Source organism: Protopterus annectens, chromosome 14.part0 (assembly GCF_019279795.1).
Source record: "Protopterus annectens isolate FY-2018-M chromosome 14.part0, PAN1.0, whole genome shotgun sequence".
Taxonomy (NCBI): domain Eukaryota; kingdom Metazoa; phylum Chordata; order Ceratodontiformes; family Protopteridae; genus Protopterus; species Protopterus annectens.
Window position 1 is genome coordinate 1,016,156,289 of NC_056748.1, and position 18,566 is coordinate 1,016,174,854.

Sequence of the window (18,566 nt, forward strand, 5' to 3'; positions counted from 1 at the left end):
GCATCATTACTTGTTAAATGATAGTGCTTTCTCTGCTAACTGATTTTATGCATATTGACAACATGTAATACCCAGTGTGGATCTGTTCAAACTGTAGTATACTCCGTTACTGGAAGTCATTGTCTGTATTTCATTTAGATTATTCCAGGTAACACTGAGGATTATGTCTTTAGAGTGTGTAAATTACACTTGTGCAAAAATAACAGATTTCAGCTGGCTGTGAAGATATATTGAGGGGCATAATTTCAGAATATAGATATGAGCTGGCATCAACAGTGGCACCTCCTACACATGATAGCAAGAAATCTGTATGTGGGAGTTGGAGAATAGTGTTGTAGGAGCGGGGAGTCATTTTATTTAGTCTTTATCAACCAGATGAGATGGCTTAAGGACCATTTTCAGCTGTGACCTAAGCCAGAGCTGAATGGTTCACATGCACACGTGCTGACAAGTGTGTGCGTATATTTATGTATGTATATGGATATTTGGCTGTATATATCTATGTGTTTGTGTGTTTAGGGCAGAACATCTCTCTGATACCTCTCATTTTGTCTGTTCTTCACTTTGTGTTTAATTATTGGTATCCCACAATCCCACTGGGTGGGTGGGGCCACATAATTATGTATGCAAATGTTATGTTAATCAGTGCCCAGATTTTTGGCCAGTTGTACATGGGCCTTTGTCCAGATTTTTGATGTTTCCAAGTTGAGAGGTATGATTGCAACTGTGTTAGCAAAAATATTCTACCTTCCTAATCTGTCTTCTACATGGAGTCTACCTACAGTTGTCTCTGGTCTCATGACCAAAATATGCCACCATTTTTTAGGTTTGATATATTCAAGAACCATCCTTTTCTCAACTCTAACAGAAGAAAATCACCTGTTCCCCTCTCCAGGCCAATATTTTTCTCCATTCCATTCTGCCAATCCACCATGCATTTGTCTATGCAAAATGACCATAAGGACATCAGCTCCTACAGTAGTCCCAGTCTCAAACAGAATATGTTGAAAATATTACAACCTGTTTCATGTCACACAAAAAAAGGATGCATTGCTATCTCTTTTTTCATTACAGCCTCCATCTGACCCTTCCACCACCTGCAGACTTCCATAAGTATATTTTGAATCTCAAAAGCTATGACACTCTTTGATGTCTGCAGTTTTTGGAGCATAGAGGGATAGAACCCTAACTATGACCTCAATGACCCAAGTGCTAGTAGCAGCATTGTCATTTGAGCATGTTACCTTGATGACTGGATGGATAGACACAAATTTACACCAGGTTTATCACATAAGGCCCTAGCTGATTTTGGAGGTAATTTTTGACAAGGGTGGCAAGAACATTTAAGTTTGTCTACTTAAAGGTGTATATGACCTGGCATCTGTGACTATTTTGTAGTATTACTCCCATGTCCCTACGGTAGAGGGACTTAGCAAATGAAAAATGAGTAGTTCTTGTCAACTTGCCCATCATGATTGTAGAGGAGGATTATGTATCTTGACAATACACACTTCTCTATGCAAGACAGATCAAAGGACTTGGAGAGAGCCATTAACATCCTATGGTGACAGGACGTCCAGAAAGGACAGCTGCCTACACGAATGAGCTACATGCTGAGTACCCTGCAGTAGTAGGCTAAAGACGCATGGGAGGGAAAATTAGGTGTACATGGCAAAATCTGCCCACCTAAGATGAAGGCCTGCTACTGCTTTACCCCAATGACAATGTCTACAGCTAGCCTGGGCAGGGGCTGGTGAATATAGTTGAATGGTCAGGCAGGGAAAAATTAAAAAAAGCATTAAGAAAATAAAATGGACTCCAACTTCTGACAATGGTTATTACTTCAAGTTTCATTGCAAACAAATTGTAATCTTTTTAATCTAAACATTTGCTTTAAATTATATCATTGAATGTTTAAATTCAATATAATATTTTGTCTGTTTTTAACATTTTCATGTCATATTTTATGCAGTAAAGCTGTAAACTACCTCAACACTCAACGTCCCTAATTACATTGTGTAGTTCTGTCCTGCATGATCATTTCACAATCACCTTTAGAAATCATATTCAACATTAAATCTGGATGCTTCTATTTCCTTATTTATTACCTGACCTCTTAGACTATCCAAGTGTGAAATAAGAGGCAAAAATTGTATAGAACATCACCACAATTATGAAACAATGTTTAATTGTGTCTGCACCTTGCTTCATTGGTTGCTGTCTGTTTTTTTATAAAGAATCATCAGTCTCTTCTTACCTACAAACTGTACAGTGTCAGAACTGTCACTTTCCAAATCAAGGCTAGGTTGTCACCAATGAGGAAAGAGATATTACATTTAGAGTGTAGTGTCACCCATCAAGCAGGACATAACTGCACAACTGTCCATCGGTGAAGCTAGATTCACAAAAAAGAAAGTAAAATGTGGTGTGAAGGTGCTGTGAAACATTAAACACGAGAATATATTCTGTATAATAAACATAGACTTGTAGCAAGCATTCTTTTAGACCAAGACTACAGGATATGTTGTCTTTATAAGTGTCCTGTGAATCTGACAACTGACATTTAATGAGCAAAACATAACTTTTTTCACTATGATATTCTCTGTTAGTTATCCTAAAGTACTTTTCAAGTCTTCACCATCAAAAATTCAGCAGTGATGCTTTTTTGTATTTCATGTTTATGCAGTTGATGCTGAAATAAAAGTTCTTGAAACATTTCTGTCTGTTTTTATATATTCTTCATTGTCGTTTGCTTCCGCACAAAAGAAGCGGAGAATATAAGTGGAATAATTAATTACACACACTTATACGTGCACATAGAAGGCACTGATGAATATGTGTATGCAGATAGTGTTGCATACATCACACACAAACACACACATGTGCATGCACACACAAACACACTACTTGTGGAAATCCGTGTTTCTATGACACTGGGACATTCAATTTTTGTTCAGACTGTATTTGGGCCTGACAGGAGCAGGCAGAGATTGCTGTTATACTGGGACATGTTCAGGAAAAGGGTGGTCTGGGAGACAATGAGACTAACATAGCAGACTCTGTTAGTAAGTGAGAACAGAGTTAAAAAAAAGTGTTGTCAATTATTTGGAAAAGGGAAGAAGCGTCAACACTTTCTAGTAGGATTTCATAAACTTAAAGTTGTTGCCTGTCTTAAAATTGTGAAAAGACAGGCATGCAGTTTTATACTATCTTGACTATTTTATTTATATAAGGCAATTACAATGAATTTCTATTTCCCTGTTCCCATCCTCTTTGTGGATATAATGTATATAATATATGGGTAAATGCATCATTGTCTAATTGTTTTCTGTTTCTTCCTGTCAAACAGCACATGCCATGCATTTTATTTATAAACCATTATATCTATATATGTTTATTTTGTTTATTTACAGTATTATATGCAGCGGTTATGTATGAGTGTATATCTATTTCAATTACACAGTTGCACAATATTTGATGAACAAGGACAGCATATTTATATGGGTATATAGTTGATAGATCAATATTCAGAGCAGAATTTTCACATTTATTCTATTTCATTTACGTGTTTCCATGATGAAAAATGTGATTAGACTCATAGATTACATCGTGCACAGGACCAGATGCAAATAAACAACCATACTGCATCCTGTCAAGCATCATAAATGTGTAATTAGCCTTTTTTCTATAGTCTGTACATTATGAGTAAGTGTTCAAAGATGTCTCAAGCAATCACAAGAACAGCCAGCTAAACTGAGATGCAAGTTTCTTCATAAACAGTTTCAAGGTAACATTTTTTTTCTTTTTTTAGCTGGATAATCATAACTCATTTTAAATACTTAAATAGCTTTGTTTCTTATTTTCTCCAAATTATAAGTTTAAATGAAATGAATTGCATCTCACTGTTTAGAAGAAAGGCTGTTTTGTTTATATTCACAGGATGGCATGGGGATAGAATACAGTGCTGCATCAGTTTCAGGCTCCGGTATGGGTGTGGAGAACAAAATGCTTCCCCACATAATACTGTACTGCATGTCTCATTTTGTATGTTTGAATAATATACATGTTAGGAAGAAATCATAAAAATTATATATATCCTTTAACAAGGAAACCATTTTCAGAGGAAAAAAGATAAACAAATGTAGGGCAAATGTGAGGCACTACATACTTTAGTCACGTATAAAATACATGGTTGTTCTTAGATTAGCCTGTAGAACTACTAATCTTCGTGAGTGTAGGGTTGCTGAATACATGAGATAAGTACTAGTTATGTGACTAAGGAGCCTTGTATATAGGTGTCTGCACAAAACAAGCCTAGCTGAAGTCCACAGAGGTCACCATGAAAACATAATGTTTAACGGTAACATTTCACACGGAAACTGGCTTACACTATAATGCAGTGTCAAGACAGACAATCTATTTTTATTTCTCAGTAACAGTGATCACCTATAGCTCAAAAATATGAAGTCATACATATTGCTATTTAATTTCATTCAGTATTTTTGTCATTTAATTATGCTTCAGTATCACAGATCTAAGTACTATTTTTTTCAAAACAAACATTATGGGATAAATTATAAGCTTAAATCATAAATGTTCTCGAGAAGGGGCTGACACAGACAAACAACTGGTGTAAGAGCCATGGACTAAAACTAAATGCCAAGAAATGCATAATAGTATCCTTTGGGAAGTCATCTATCCCTGGTAAGTATCATACTGACAACATACCCCTTAGAGCTGACACAGTAGTCAGGGACTAAGATGCACATAGATAGTAATCTAGCCTTTGATCATCATGTGTCTATAGTGGTGAGGAAATCATTCTATGTTGCTCAACTTATAAACAAAGGTATGGCATCTAAGTCCATGGAAGTCATTGTTCCACTGTATTTGGCATTCATCAGACCTGTCATTGAGTACAATGCCCCCTTTGGTATGTATCTAACCAGGCATATTAAACAATTGGAATGTCCATAGAGGTTCCTCACTAAAAGAATAAAGGGCATAAGTAATATGTCTTATGCAGACCACTTCAAGGCCCTCTCCCTGTATTCTGTCTCCTACAGGCTTTTTGAGGGGAGATCTATGACTGGCATACAGGGCATTGTCAGACTGCACTCTGATGGACCTCCTACATATCCACAAAAAAAAAAACAGCACCAGAATTACCTGTCCTAAAGATGTAAACCTTGCCTGTGATATAAACTGGACCTGCTGGAGAGATAGGTACATATCCTAGAAACTACCCTGTCTATGGAACAGGACAGGCTCCCCATCCATGTGAAGCAGAGTTCCTCCCTAACCCAATTCAAGTGCAACTTGGACAACTGGACGGGAAACCAGAAATTCATCCCTGGTTTGGCACCTATGTCTCTAATGGACAGAGGTAGCCAGTAAATGGTTCATCTCCCAGGCCCATGCTTACACTTATAAAGAGTATCAGAATTTGTCAGAGATTTGGGATGCTTGGCTAGACTTAAAAAGACCCTTGTGGCCATTAACCTATGAAATAAAGTGTGCAGTCATTAAGGGCTGGTATACAGTCAAAACACTTAGCAAAGCCCTAGTCAGTTTAGAAATGCGAGCCCAGGCATAAAAGTAGGTATGTAAATAAAGGTCTACCGCATGGTCTGTGATTCATAAAAATGTGAAACATGCAGCACATTTTGCAGTACAACAAAACATGTATGGCTGTACAGCTAAGTATGTACCAGCATCCATATTTCTGATCTTAATGTCACATGTAGATAGAATGTTCAATAAAACAGATCTAAGCAAGGATATCACTGACAACTGAAATGATATGCACGATGCAAAATGTACAGACTATCTATCTATATGTAAATACATACATACATATATAAAAAAATATATATATATATATATATATATATATATATATATATATATATATATATATATAGGTGTGTGTGTGTGCGCGCGCGTGTGTGTGTGGTCAAGAGTTATTTCGTCTATTACATACGCTTGGCTAAGAAGTTGATCAACAGATGTGCAAGAGGGCAGTTGGGGAACATGCCCTTCCTTGTTGGTGTGATCTCAGAGCTAGTATATATAATTAGTGGGGGTAGGGTGGGGGCTAAAAACTCTATGCTTCTATATGTTTTTAATAAATAAGATTTTGCATGCATCAAGGCTGCTTCCTGGCACATGAGTACAGATGTGTCAAGTTCTGTGTTTTCTAACTTATATGGTCAATATTTTTGTAGTCGACTTTGGATGTTTTCATTGTAATAAAGTACACCTGTGTGTGTGTGTGTGTGTGTGTGTGTGTGTGTGTGTGTGTGTGTGTGTGTGTGTGTGTGTGTGTGTGTGTGTGTATGGTTCCCCTTCATATGATCGAATTTCTCTATACTAGAAAGTCATAAACTCAAAACTAGAATCTTGAATTTAGAGAAACTCGAACATATAAAGGGACAAAAAAAAACCTTTCAAATGTTTTCGCAAGGGGGCTTCTCCCCCCCTGCACCCCCCACACCCCCTCTACTTAAATATACCTTCTCTGAGATCGCACTATAGTGAAGGAAAGGGAACTCTCCCATTCCCTGCTATACGCATAAGCGCAAAACGGAAGATTTTCCATTTCTCCACTATAGTGCGGTCACGGAACATTCACATTTAAACTGCTAGGGTACAGGGGGACCTGGCCCTCTGCAATAAGGTAAGTTAACTTTTTATTTTTTTTAAACCTAAGGCTCCCATTCACAATTTCGAGTGAATGGAAGTTCGAGAGTCTGAATTTCGAGCTTCCATCCATTCGATCTTGTGAAGAGGAACTATATATATATATATATATATATATATATTACATATATATATATATATATATATATATTCATCATCATCTTCTTTCGGCTGTTCCCATTAGGGGTCGCCACAGCAGATCATCTGTTTCCATTTCTTCCTGTCCTCTGCATCTTGCTCTGTCGCACCGACCACCTTCATGTCCTCTCTCACCACATCCATAAACCTTATATTAGGCCTTCCTCTTTTCCTGTTACCTGGTAGCTTCATCCTTAGCATCTTTTTCCCAATATACTCAGCATCCCTCCTTAGCACATGTCCAAACCAACATAATCTTGCCTCTCTGGCTCTGTCTCCAAACCTTCCAACCTGGGCTGACCCTCTAATATACTTATTCCTAATCCTGTCCACCCTCATCACACCCAGTGCAAATCTTAACATCTTTAACTCTGCCACATCCAGCTCTAACTCCTGCCTTTTTGTCAATGCCACTGTCTCCAACCCATATAACATAGCTGGTCTCACTACCCTCTTGTAGACCTTCCCTTTCACTCTTACTGGTACTCATCTGTCACAAATCACTCCTGACACTCTTCTCCACCCACTCCATCCTGCCTGTACTCTCTTCTTCACCTCTCTTCCACACTCACCATTACTCTGAACTATTGATCCCAAATATTTAAACTCATCCACCTTCGCCACCTCTACTGCTTGCATCCTCACCATTCCTCTGTCCTCCCTCTCATTCACACACCTATATTCTGTCTTAGTCCTGCTGACCTTCATTCCTCTTCTCTCTAGAGCATATCAACATCTCTCCAGGGTCTATTATATGGAACCACTACTAAATACCGAACACTCACTCTACCAATGCCCAAAATCCCGAGACCAAACACCCGAAACACTACAATACCAAAAAACCAAAACCATGAAATTCAAACTACCGAAAACTACACACAATATACACCACACACAGACACATACACACACCTTCCCCCAAAACACAAACACACAAACTTAACCTACAAACAAGCAGGGGGGCAAGCCCTCCTGCACCTCCCATGTGGGTGGCTGTGCCCCCCTCACACACCCCCACTTAAATATTCTAACTCCAAGGTCGCACTTCCCAGACAAACACATGAATACACCACCACATGCCTACATCCCCCTCGCACACACACATCACACTCACAACACACACTTACACTCTAAACCTCTAACCAACACAGTTAAACAGAAATACGTACCTGCCCTTCCACCATATTGCAACACCAGAAGCACGAATTTCAAACTCCGATAGTCGGGATTTTGAAATTCGCGGTTTTGGTCTTTCGGTAGTTTGGGGTTTCGGCTATATGGTCTGTAAAGGTTGAAATTCAGTATTTCAAACTTTCGAGGTTATGTAGTGTTCCCATATATATGTATATGTATGTATGGGGTTCCTATTAGAACAATGAAAATACATTTTGTCGATTGTGCTTTCGTCAACACATATAGAGTGAACAGGCAAAACAGCGAAGCAGCTGTTCAGCGAATTATTTCCCTGGGAAAGAAGTCGCTTGACTGCTTTGTTGCTTTACCGTGTTCTGCAGTGTAGTGTGGTCCATTGTCCAGTATAGCTCCTGAGCGTGAATGTGCAACAGTTACTGACCTTAGGTTTAGGGGGTGGGTTAAGGTAAGTGCATATGTATGAAAGTGTTTACTGTTTTTTATTTTGCGTTAGATGTACGGTTGAATTATGTGTGTATGTGTTTTCAGCTGTTTACTTTTGTTTTGGGGTGGTAGAATTAAGTGTGTGTGTGTTTGGAACTGTTTACATAAATGTGTAAGAGTTACTGACCTTAGGGTTAGAGTGCAGGTTAAGGTAAGTGCATATGTTTTAAAATGTTTACCGTTTTTTTTTTCCGTTAGATGTATTGTTGGGTTACATGAATATATGTATTTAGTTGTTTACTGTTTTTTTGGGGGGCGTAAAATTAGGGTTAGGGTACGTGTGTATGTGTTTGGAAGTGTTTAATGGTTTTTTTTTTTTTTTGGTTGGAACAGCGATTTCTTTCCCTAGGAAAGAAAATAGCTGTTCTGTGGTTTCGACATTTTCAGCTTTCGCTGAACATGTGTCGATGAAACATCATTCGCTGTTTTCAGCATTCGATGTTTCAATATAGACCTGTATGTATGTGCAGTATACTGAAAGGATACAATGGCACATCTCAGTGTCCCATACTGTGTGAGCCATCACAGTAAGATAACCACACCTACCCTGCCCCAACACATTGATGATGATATGCACCCACTACATTTGAGGAAGCCCACTGTAAATCCCATCATTAGAATGTTATGCAAAATAAGTCTCTTGCACAGATATGGCCAGCAGCATGTAATTCTTATGAACTGGGACTGGCTGTGTCTTTTGAACAGGTGTTGACGTTGTAAGCAGATTGTTCTCTGAAATAAACATCCATGCACCTTGGTGAGAGTAGCAGTCTACCTAGTTTCTGGCCAAGGTAAAAGAGTTACATAGGTGAATGGGAGACAAGGGCAGATGCCAAGTAACAGGGTGTATATGTATAGCTATGTATATATGTACACACGGAATCACTACTAAATACCGAACGCCCAAAATCCCGATGCTTAAAACACCGAGACCACATGCCCGAAACCCCATAATACCGAATATTTAAAACCTCGAAATTCAAAATCACGAAAGTCACACAACCAAATAGCACACACATACACATACACACACCTTCCTCCCACAACCAAACAATGCATCCTAAACTAGACACAGGCAGGGGGGCAAGCCCCCCTGCACCCCCCCATGTGGGGGGGCTGCACCCTCATACCCCCCTACTTTATTATTCTAACTCCGAGATCGCACAAACAGACACACAAGGCAAACTCACACCCACACATTACAGTCCCTCACACACACACCACAGTCACAACACACACTACACCTCTCACAAACACACTTACACATACATACCTACCTGAACCGCAACACCAGAAGCGCTAACGCAAAATCCCTTAACATCAGGAATTTGCATTTCGTGCTTCTGGTCTTTCAGCAATGCAGGGTTTCGGTCATCTGATCTCGTTGTTTTCAACATCGGGATTTTGGGCGTTCAGTATTTCGTAGTGATCCTGTACACACACACACACACACACACACACACACACACACACACACACATATATATATATATATATATATATATATATATATATATATATATATCTATCATAAAGATAGATAGGTAGCTTGAGTTGCAAGCAGACTGGATCTCAAGACTGCCTTTTCAGTCACAACAAAGTTAAAATACAAGTATCAAGGTAGAACACATACTAAATAACATAGTAGCATATCGTGTGGCCACAAAGCAGCCCAGCATCAAGTTAAGTTAGAATTTGTGTCAATACAAGCAACTAATACTAATGAAAGAAGTAAGAATTACAATGAAAACAAATGAGTGTAGCACAAAACAGTCTCATGTAAGTAGAACATGGTGCAAGCCTGTGATAGATTAAATACAAAATTGGTAGCAACAGAATATGCAAAGGGTATCTCAAAACCTGTAGAAAAAATATTCCATTACTTTAGAGAGATGAACAGCAGTTAACTTCTTCCAGGGAAAACAGTGGAACATGTTAACATCTTCAAGTATCTGGGAGGGGTGGTCGAGGAGAAGCGAAGTCTGAATGAGGAGGTCAAAGCTAGGATTAGAGGGGCAGCAGCCAACTGGTACACAGTGTCAGGGGTAGAGTATGACTGAAGGGTGCAAAGAAGCTGAAAAGTAAGGTGTACAAAAAAGTGGTGCAACCTGTTCAACTGTATGATACAGAAACCTGGGCAGTAAAGGCAAAACAGTTGAGAAAGCTAGAGGTGATGGAGATGAAGTGCCCGAGATGGGTGGTAGGACGCACACTGTGGGACAGACAAACAAATGAGGATATAAGAGAAGAAGCTAAGGTAGCTCCAATTGAAGAAGGTGTCAAAAAGAACAGATTATGGTGGTTCAGGTACATGGGCAGGAAAGCAGAAGACAATCTGGTGAAGATGATTTGGGATAGACTGGATGAAGGTAAGAGGAAAAAAAGGGCATCCAGAAAAGAGGTGAAGGGATTATGTGAGAGAAGATCTGCGACAGTCAGGCATGAGTGTCGAAGAAGGCAGGAGAGTATCAATGAAAAGAGAAAGATGGCAACACGACATCCCAATAATGAATGGAATAAGAACTGGAACAGGACACAGCCAATCTGCCAACCCCAAAAAAACTTTATCTGATTAAACGTTTTCATTCATTTGTATCCAGGACTTCTTAAGAATCATAATACACAGTTGCAAACCATCCTTAAATAGGCCTCTCAATCACATGTTAAAAGCAATTAACACTCCATGCTTCATTAAATTAAACAATTAATTAAATATCCCTTGTCTTTTGAAAACCAAAATACTTGCAGTAAAATCAGTTGTACATAGAAAAACATATAATACAACTTGTATTTAAAACCTAGTTGCACAAGTCCAAAAAATCATACAACAAAAGATCTTAACCTTAAGACACTCATAAAAGATACATTTTCATTCAACCCAGGTGGGACCAAAGAGTTGAGCTTGATCTGCCATTTCAGTTCACAATGTGTAATCAAATCTTCCCAAGGGCCCACCCTGAACATTTTTATATATAATATCTACCTCAAAAAACATGAACTCATGTGAGGGAAAATTGTTGATATGTTTAAACAGACTGTTATGCTCCTTTTTATTTTTAATATCAAGCACATGCTCATATATGCGTTCTGTAAAATGCCTCTGTGATTTCCCCACATAAAATGCACTGCACTGTTGGCAAATTGCTAAATATACTATTCCAAAGGTATTACAAGTGCAGTGAAAAGAAGACTTAATCCATATCCCATTAACATACACCTCATTTTTCTCTATTATTAACTTACATTGCAGACAAGTACCACACCTATAACATCCAAAGCTTTTACTGGTGTAACTCACTGTGACCAAATCAGAAGTTTCAAAATAATGTTTCAAAGTCTTTCCTCTTTTGTAAATAATACATGCGTACTCATTCACAAGTCCACTCAAACTCTCAAAACAGGAGAAAATCATCCAATTATCCCTTAAAACTTTAGAAATGTTAGCACAATGTATAGTGTAACTAGCAGCAAAAGAAAACAATATAATCCATTACATTATTTTTATGTGTCCTACTAATAACCATGATACTGTCCCCCTTGAGGAGAGGTGGAAAATCTCCACTTAATCTCCTCTTCCAGATCTCATCAAAAATGTTTTGAATTAATTAACTGGAGTATCCACGGGAAGCAAACATATTACCCAATTTACGTCCTTCACTTATAAAAGTGTCATCCTCAGAAACCAGTCTAGTCAGACGAACATACTGCCCCTTCACTATACCCTTTTTCTGATGTAGCAGTAGTAAAGGAGAGTATTGGAATAAATGGGTTTCCAAAAAAAACTGCTAACCAACCTCCTTATGCTTCTTTCTTTACTGATTTACACATCTAAATAATTAATTTTAACTGTTAAATTGTAGTAAAGCCAACAACCTGTAATGTTGTTTACTATTGCTGCAACTTTGTATCTCTATCATGTACATGATGTGGAGCTTTTCACCCCGGGCATCCGCTGAAAAAGGACCTGCGTCCAGACGGAATTTCCCGGTAAACAAATGTAAATAAATAAATAAAATAAATAAACTGAGCTGAAAAGAATGACTAAATCTTAAAAAAACATGTAGAATTGTTTAGATATTCAACAAATGAACCAATCTCACCTTCTGACCTATTCCATACAATAAAAATATCATCCATAAAATGGAGATACAAGATCCATGGCAGGGGGTTATACACATTAAATACATGTCTCTTCTCCCACTCCAACATAATGATGTTAGCAAAAGTGGGGGCACAAGATGCCCCCATTGCCACCCCCTTCTGTAAAAATATTGCCCATCTATATACACAGAATTGTTCTCTAGAATGGTCTCCATAAAAACATTCAGTTTCACAGTGACTTAAATCAGTAGACTCAAACATAAAATCATAAAACCATTCCAAACCTGTCTTGTGTGGAATAACATAAAGTAAATTATTTATGTCAATAGTCAAGAAAATCATGTTGTCTGTGTATTTCACTTGGTTTAATTTTACCAAAAAAATCCCATGAGTTAACACATATATGCTTAAATGTCTTTAAATGTGGCTTTAACTTAATGTCAATGTATTTAGCCATAGAATGAGTTTTGGACTTAGCATTCATAATAAGCATCATAGGTGGATTTTTTTATATCTTTATGGAACTTCAGAATCCCAAAATTTGAAGTCACTATCAGAAATTTAGTGTCCAAATACCAAAACTCTTCTAGGCAAATCTGCCCCTGTGTCACCATATCATTCAACATAATATAAATTTTTTTCTAAGAAATATGTACTAAATTCAAAGATGCTTCCTCATAAAATTCTTTGTCAGGTATATATGCATACATGTGTTGCAAATAGTCATTATTGTCCATCACTACACTCCCCCCTCCTTATCCAACTTCATAACCCGCACACTGCAGTCTTGACTTAACTGTTTTAGATGTGTACACTCAGCCGGAGAAAGGTTATGTTCCAGAGAATACCTCTTCCCAGCAAGAGCAGATCTAAAATCTATTTTGCATAATTTCTTAAAAATGATCAAAGGCAGGGTTAAAGGGGGGGGTGTTGAACAAACTCTTTCTACAAAATGTATGAGGAGTAAAACCAATAAACTTGGTAATGTAAAAAACACCAAACTCACGAAAACCAAAATAAAATTCAGAACAAAACCGTGAAAAAAATGACAAAATGATAACTGTCCACACACAAAAAGTTTTTAATCACAACGAACTTCTTCAGAACTGACCAGTAAATCAATTAGTCGAGTTTAAATACAAAATTTGATTAATAAATAAACTAATCAAATGTCCATTCATCTAATTGTTCACTAATACATACCATTTTCTTAAAGGCAAAAATATCAGATGTGAAATGTAACACTTGACATATACAAAAAGCATATAGCACATACAAATGCGTGCCTACTGTAAAAATACTTGTCAGATAAACTATTTAATAATATAATCTGTTATTTAAAAGACGTTTAACATTTAAGGTCTCATTTAGACCACGAATATGATTTGCTCTAACGAAAACCTGCCATCTAAGCTCCTTGTTTTCCAGGGCATTATAAAATTCTGTGACAAATGGAGTCAAATCTATTTCATCCAACACAAAAAATACAAATTTATTGAAGTTAGAACACTCCAAAGCATATTTGGCTAAAGCATTATTAGTATCTTTATTTCTAATAGCCAACCGATGTTCATAAATCCTTTTATAATGGGCTCTAGTTGTTTTCCCCACATAGAAATTTTGACAGGTGGAGCAGGTTGCCAGATACACTACCCCCATACTTTTGCAGTTGTATCTGCTTTTACTGACCACCATTTTATTAATTTGTGGAAAAAATATATTTTTTGATGAATCAATAAACCTGCATTGTTTGCAGTTATAACATGGGTAAGTGCCAGTAGCTCCTCTAACAGTTGTGTTCTCCTATTTCTAAAATGGACTTAACACTTGCAACCTTTTTATAAATGAAGTGTGGGTGGTCCCCTAATATTCTAGCTAAGTCTCAGTTTCCCAAAATAACTTTCCAGTTGTTGGAAATTACCTGGTTGATACTATAGCAATCAACACTAATAGGAACAGGAAAGGTACAGTCCATTTCTTTTACTTTCCCACTGTTGTTGTTAGTAATAAAACTCACTAGTTAAAACTGGCGGGAACTTTTCCATCCTAACCAATAATATCTGCTCGAAAATTTCCCTCAGTTTTTCATATGGATAACCTCTCTGAACAAACATAAAAATGAGTTTGTTTGCCTCACAAATGAAATATTCTTTATCTGAAATTAATCTACTGAGGCATATAATTTGTCCTCTAACCAAGTTCAGATTCATGAATAAAGGATGATCACTCTCAAAATTATTAGTATAGGTGTCCTTTCTGAATACCGTACTGATTAATCTTTTTTCTTCAAGATTCATATTTATATTAAAGTCCAAGAAGTGCATATTCGTGCCAACTTCACTTAAAGTGAACTTCAGTCCCATCCTGTGTCTGTTCATGTCATCCAACAATAGACTTAACTCATCAGTAGATGCATTCCAAACAAAAAACAAATCACTGATAAACCTCCTATAAAAGGAGACATATTTAAATCTCACCAGTTTGGTCAGGAAAGACAGTTCCCATAGGTGCTGGAAGCTGCTGAAGACAAGGGGGGTGTGGAGGGTGAGAGGGGCACTTAGTGATCTAAAAAGGACAATTTTTTAAAACTATTTACTCCCACAACATAGGTTCACTTGAAGGACATTTTAAGCTTAGCCAATTCCATTTTGGTGCTTGAATTAATATTTCCTGATAGCCCTAGTGAGAATAACTTTGATCATACCATAGATAATTTGAGGGGACCCATGTAAGGGATGCAACATTTAGGAATGCCTCAGTCCATTTGTGGCACGAGGTGCAATCCTGGAGTACATTTTCTATTACCCATCCTTAGATCCAAGTTGCACTGAATATGGACAGGGATAAGCTTTGTTTTACTTAAATGGATACTCTGTTCTGGAACAGTGGTAGCTCCTGTGATATATATCCATCTCTCCACAACATTCCATTTAGATACCTGGACTGAGTATTTCTGACACCATTTGACTTGTTGATGTTCAGTAGGTCCATCTGTATTAGGTAAGAAGTTGCTCTGTATGCCAGACACGTCACCTATAAGCACTCTGTAGGATACTGACTATCTGTAGGATAAAAGACCTAAAACAGGTCTTGCATGGACTTTAAGATGGTCCATGCAAGACCTACTGTTTAGGACTTGTATCCTTTTAGTAAGGTATCTCTGTGGGTATACCAATTGTTGCATGGGTCTGGACTTGCCAAAGTGGGCATTATATAAAATGATTGACCTAATGAGGGCTTTGTAAAGGGGACAATAACATCTCTAGATCTAGTCACAATCAATTTGTTTATAAGCTGTGCAATATAGAAAGACTTTATGACTCTGGGTACATGTTGGTCAAAAGATGGGTCACTGTACACACAAGTTCCCAAATGCCAAACAAGTGGGTCATTTCTCAGGGGGCATTGTCAATTTGGCAGTTCCCTGGAGTAGATGACTTCCCAAAAGATATGATAATGTATTTCTTGGAGTTTAGTTTCAATTCATGATTCTGGCACCAGTTATTGTTTGGAACAAACCTTCCTGCATGATGGTTAAGTCATTTGGGGATTCAATAACTGTCCCTAGCTTGCAGTCATCTCAAACCTAGTCGGCCAAAGCCCTTTGGTATTTCCTTTTACTTTTCATGTAACTGGGGCAAGAGCAGTAGGCTGGTACACGATACAGAGTACAAAACATGCTGTTGAAGACAAGGATAACCATACTGCCATACCATCCTATGCCAGGCATTTGTTAGAAAGTGGTTATTGATGGCATTGTAAAGTCTGTAATATGCTTCTTTCATAATGTTACATACTGCCATAATCTCACATATGACTAAATATATGGAGGGCTAAGCCATCTATGTATCTCTTGAGTTTGTGACAACACCCCATTGTCATTAAAGATATGATACCTAGTCTGGCAGTGGGGAGCAGAAGACTAAAGCTATAAACTGTTGAGGCTATGAACTGTTAATGAGCAGGTACAGGGTTTGATTCCCTCAGCCTTTATTGACCTACTGTATGACCTAGAGCAAATCACTTGACCAGACAGTGTGCTTTGGGGAAATTGAAATTTGAACTAGGCTCATTAATGGTTTCCTGGACTGCATGCCTAGTAACTATCAATGAATCAATGAGTCATTCTACATTATGAATACTAAGCTGCAAGAAGAGATGGTGTCACCAGTAAGGATTTTGTACTCCTGAGGCAGTGACTGGATGCATGAGTGCAGGAGTAGTGCATCATGGGTAATAGGTGAAGTCTCATTTTCTTCACAGTGCTATATACTAAAAGGTATTTTAAAATCAAAACAAAAAAGCTGTACCACAATTTACAATCAGAAGTCAAAGGCTCAGTAAACAAGGTTTTCTTTATAAGAAATAACATATCTCTAATAAAGTCTGGGATTTATTTTTTCTCTGCCTGTGTTGCAATCCTCAGTATACTAGACTGAATATGTGTTGCCTTAAGGAAAGCAAAGGACGGACATGAGAGAGTGCTTTAAATATCCTTGTGGAAATCAGTACCTTGCAAAATATATTTGGAATTAGATTCTTTTTTTAGAAATTTTCTTTCATTAACAAGAGGAGCATCTTAAGAAAAGTGATGCATCAAAATCAATATAAGGAAGAGCTACTTTTCAGAGACAAGATGATGAATCTAAAGAACCGGCATCCATGGAAATCTGTGGGGACACAAACGGATATAATTCAAAAATGCGTTGATAAACATCTTAATTATTTATTACAATTATATGAGCAGAAAGAGTTAACTATGCTTTAACTTTCAGCTTATGCACTGGGTAGGAAGATGGGCAAACAGTGAAGGCTATCTGGCTACTTGGTCCTGATCTGCCCTTACAGTACATGTCTATATATGGGGTAAAGTAACAGACAGCACATGACTACATGAACAGGGAACAAATATGGGAAAAATGGAAAAAGAAAAACAACATTTGTCCATTTTCATGTCAGATTTAGTAGTAATACATGCCAAAGAGTTAGCTATTAGTTATGCAATAAGAAAAAAAAACATTTTACAGTCAATAAAAGAATTAGTTCACAACATCAAACAATAAAAGTGACAGATATGGTAAATATTCAAAGGTCCCGTGTATTACACAGTCGAAAAGCATGAAGTCACTTTATAATTCACTTTTTTGCATGAATAACGTTAGTGTAACCTATGTGTGGGTCAGACGAAATTTGTCTTTCTGGCGGCATACTGTTTATCATTTTGCTTTCAGTGATGTGCCAAAACCACAAACCTATCCTATGTAAAACAATGTGATGGCAAGTCATGCGTTAGTTTCCCCAGATGGTCATTATTCATTCAGCAAAGGCTTTGAATACGCACTGAAAAGCCGAGTGCTGACAGTTCATAATGTTTTGACTAAACTTGTAGTTATTTTGGTCAACAAATCTCCAAATCGGGAGACACACACACACACACACACACACACACACACACACACACACACACACACACACACACACACACACACACACAGAAGAAAACTCTCTTCTCCAAAACTGTCACACAACAAAGCTCAATGGAACAGGCATTTCAGGAAACAACAACAAATGTGAATGCAAGACATCGCCTTACCGGGAAAAACACTTGACAGGAACAAATGTGATTTCAGCAAAAAGGGATGGGGCAGCATAACTCTCTTTAAAAGCAGAACAGCACAGTTAGTTTTAAATTCCGCATGCGTAGAAGTGTGGAGTGGACTTCCACGTTGGGTCCTTAAAGAAGACGTTACTTTTAATTGTCTATGTCACAGCTGTAAAAGTGGGGGGGCTCCCTCCCCCTCACTCTATGGTTCCGGCGCCTATGACAGTTCCCACCAACTTAACACTAAATTGATAAAAGCCGGAGCTACTTTAGCCCCCATAGCAACCCCACAGGTCTGATAGTATATTCTTCCGTCAAAATACGAAAAAGTTGTTTTTCAACACCTGTTCAAGTAAAAGGCAAATAGACTGTACCATTATGTTGTCAA